This window comes from Camelina sativa, chromosome 15 (assembly GCF_000633955.1).
Source record: "Camelina sativa cultivar DH55 chromosome 15, Cs, whole genome shotgun sequence".
Lineage (NCBI taxonomy): Eukaryota > Viridiplantae > Streptophyta > Magnoliopsida > Brassicales > Brassicaceae > Camelina > Camelina sativa.
In genome coordinates, this window is record NC_025699.1 from 23,684,127 (window position 1) to 23,688,393 (window position 4,267).

General features: G+C 35.1%; 1 pseudogene; it reads left to right on the top strand.

Annotated features, from left to right (window-relative positions):
• On the top strand, nt 430-1,823 carry LOC104748721 (annotated as a pseudogene).

A 4,267-nucleotide genomic window follows, 5' to 3' on the forward strand; every position in this document is an offset into this window, starting at 1 on the left:
CTTTAATACTACAGTTGTGTTGTGATTACAAAAAAAAAAAAACTCTTAAAAATTTGGAAAATAGTAATTAAAACATAATAATGTACTAAGCTCACGCAACATGTGGGTTATATTCTCTAGTAAATAAAAATTTGGAAGTTAACTTTGCATAAAAAGTACTAAAACAACAATTAAATTGGAATGTATAGTCAACATTTAATTTCCAAAATATCTGTAGGAAAAAAATAATTAATACATTGTAAAATAATGAAAACAATGTAGTCAATAAAATTATTTGTACTAACTAATCATAAAAAATATGAATTAAAAGTCATATTCATTATGTATTGACTATGACTATACTATTTGGCATATATTTAGAAGTAAAATTAATTTTATGTAAAATGTGTTTAATTCCATAGAACACAACAACCACATAAAGATTAGAACATGTTGGTGGTTCAATTCGGATTTAAGTGTTACTCTTTTGGTTTGATTTTGAAAATAAAAATTAAATAGTTTAAAATATATAATAATTAATTTTACATCTTATCAAATTTATTCAACGTATCTTTTTTCTTTTGACTAGCACTAGTGTTAAGGATTTTATTCCTTGTTTAAAGTTTAAAATCAAAGAGTGACCATGGCAATAAAAAAATTAAAACTCGCGTGGGTTGAGAATGAGAAATCAAGAGAGGAGAAATTGAAGAAAATAATTATGTGATGTAATGGTGTGCATTATCATGTTCAGCCCTAAGGAGGTTGAAGAAAATAATTATGTGAAGAAAATAAGGGTAGGGTTACTGAAAAAGGTAAAAGAACTTACGATATTGTGTGATGTAATGGTGTGCATTATCATGTTCAGCCCTAAGGAGGTTGAGCCAATGGTATGGCCTTCTGTTGAGAAGGCTCGTGGTCTCCTCGACGATTTCTTTTCCTTACCGGAGATCGAAAAGAAGAAAAAAGAAATGAATCTTGAGTCATACCTGAAAGAAAAGAAAGAGAAGGTTCATGAGCAATTCTTGAAGAGTAATAAGAAGCATATGGGTTATGTCATTGATCAGCTGATGGTGCAACTGCATCGTGGTCGAAGAATTGATGATCTTGACTTGAGTGAGATTTTTGCGTTGATATCTTTCTCAAGGGATAATATTATACGTCGCAGAAAAGAGTCAAAATTTGTGCAATATTCTCCTCTTCGCGATCCACCGATTCTTCCATTTGAGGCACAGTTCGAGGAGCTTAGGAACACCAGAAATGATGAGAGATCTTGGAAGACTGATGAAGAAACAAAAAGGATTAGCATTGGTAATGCACTAAGGGAAAATCAAAGCCATTACTTGATTGATAAATGGTTTTTTCCATCTCCTTTAACGCCTAAACAAGGAAACGACCAAGACATCAAGATGGGTATGATATCTCACAACAAAAACCATGACCATGCTCTATACCAAGGTAACAATAGCAACGAAAACCCTAATTTGGATATAGCGCCAGTTGGGGCCCCAATGTCGACCTTTCATGGTTTTGCTGGGCCAATCTCTCAACAGTTACAAGATCATGTTATGTTTGATAATCCAACTGTGTCTATGAGGCAACCAAGGCAACACCTTTTTGATTTCTTGAGCCCTGAGTTTGGAGTAAATGGAGGAAGCACTGTTAGCATCGACGATTCACAATTTCTCGAGAGGAGCAACATTGTATCAATCAACAATGATACCCACCAAGAGCCACCTCTTAATGGAACAACTTTTGGAGAGTGTAATGATGAGGAAGATATTGCTGATGTGAGGTCGTCTGATATCAATAAGGTTTGGCCATCTGTTAACAATCAACATTTCTAGATTTATAGCTAGTATATGTTTAAAATTTTGTATGCAATTATTTTTTAAACTATGTTTTGTCTGCTTTAATAATTATTACTTTGAAAACTTTTGATCTTTATTTGAAATTGTGTTTGTTTCTTTGTGAATGAACCATTAAATTATTTTATTTTCAGTATTGTTTAAAAATGATATTCAACTAGTACGTAATTTTGGGACACTCCAATAGAGGTCATATCTTTGATTAGAGCATTATTATTGGTGATATTCAATATGAGTGTCTTAAACGTTTTTTATAATTTTTTTTGTTATTTTAATAAAAACGTCTAAAAGAACTAAAGAAAGGATGCTAATCTCTTGATGAAGACACAAAAAAACTGAGATGTCTTAAATCTTAGTTTATGATTATTTTTAAGACACCTAACCTCTCGTTCATAACCAATAGAGGTGGTCTTAAGCTCGGATTATTATATACCAGATTAATATTTTCAATCTAAGTAAACATCCAAAAATTTAAAGTAGTGTAAGTGGCATTGCGTGAGCACAAAAGTACACTTTTCCACACACAAAAAAAAATGAACAATGTCAATACGTACTTAAATTAGATTAGACTACATAGAATTTATAGATTGTATACTGCATAGTAGTCTAGTCAAGGAAGACAAGAGTGTCCTTTTTTTCTCTGTCTCGTGAGGAAGCGTTCACCCTAATCGTCAACCAATATTTTCTCTTCGATGGTTGGCGATGGGTGGCTTCCACAGCACCATCGTCGGTTTCAGTTTCTTCTTGTTTTAGGTTGTCCCTATTTTTTTTCATAGCTTTGTCAAACCTCAGCTTCGTTGTCTCCACCTTTTGTCCTTTTCTCTCGGTGATGGTAGTTCTTTCCAGCGTGGTGACTATCTCGGAGAATTGGTCGCCGATTTTTGATGTTCAAAAGTGGATCTATTCCCCGACGGCTCCTTCTCGTCTTTCCGATATGGTCGTGGAGGTTTCATGTTCCCGATCTTATTCAAATGTCTCGACATTCTAGTTCATCTGCTCTGTTCTCGTTTGATTGTGAGTCAGTGGTGACTTGTCGCATGTTCCGGTTGCTTTCAAGGTGGATCGGAAGAGCTTTTTCTTGGATTTTTTTGGCTTTGCGGTGGTGCTGTCTCATATGAGGCTTGTATTTAGTCAGCTTCTTATATCCCTGACTTCACTTTGAAGTTTTCTTTGGTTTTGCGACAATGGTCTCATTGTTTTTGGGTTCCTCCTCTTTTGGTTGTGTTGAGTGACTTGGCTTTTGTTTTTATGTTGTTTGATCGCTTATGTCTTCCTTTGTTTACACTACAAGAAAACAGGCCATTTGCAACTTCAATAATCGTCGCAAATAAGAGTTTTGCGACTCCTTCGCGACCACTTAAGATGGTCACTATAAAACGGTCGCAAATATGTTGGTCGCAACAAAGTCGCTTATTTGCGACTGGTTTCGGACTCTACAATATAGTCGTATATTAGCGACGTATATGTGACTGGCTGTGATAGTTGCACATTTCTGACTAAATTGCAACGAAGTCTATTTGGGGACATTTTTGCGACTGTATAAAACAGTCCTATGCTTATGACAGTTTTGGGACTAATTTAAGATTCTGGGTTTAGCGATAATTTTTGTAATTTGGATTAGTCACGAAGTGGTCACATTTTTTGAATTTGTTTGGTCACAAAATAGTCACATTTTTTTAATTGGTTTGGTCACATATTAGTCATGGTTTAGCAATCCTAAATCTGATTAATTCCGGATTTGAAATGATATTAATCAAAAGGAATGATGATATAAAGTACTAATCAAGCAAACATCCAAAACAAAAAGATCATCCTAAAGAGCCAACAAATAGTATTCAAAGCAAGTTCATTAAAAAAAAGGAGAATTGGAAGTTTATTAGTTGGAAGCGGTATTAGAGGAAGGGGAATTGGCAGCTGGACTGGTGCCTCCTTCGTTGGGTGGTGCAGTGGTTGCAGGCGCGGTAGCTGGATGGGTGGCATCATTTGTGAATGATTCAGGAGGAGAAACCACAAATGATTTGAACTCATGATTTTTTTCTTTCATGAAGAGGAAAAGCTTCTTCATCTCAGCTTGAGACTCTCGGTGTTCCTGATCACGTCGTGCATTCTCAGCCTCGTGTTCAGAAATCTTGTGCCGAAGTTGATCTTCAAGCTCCACAAGAGTTGATGGAGAAGCGCTCGCATAACTCTCTGTCCTTTTTCTTTTCTTTAGTGTCTCCACAAGTGATCCAAGTCCAAATGGGTTGCCTTTGTTATTTGTTTGAGTACACTAAACCAAAAGATAAACATTCAGTAATCATCATAGACTAAATGGAACCAGAAGTAAAAAAAATACATAAACGAATTACCTGAAAGAAGATTTCATTTCTTTCATCAATGGAAAGATTACGATGTGTTGAACTCTCTGAAACATCTTGACCATC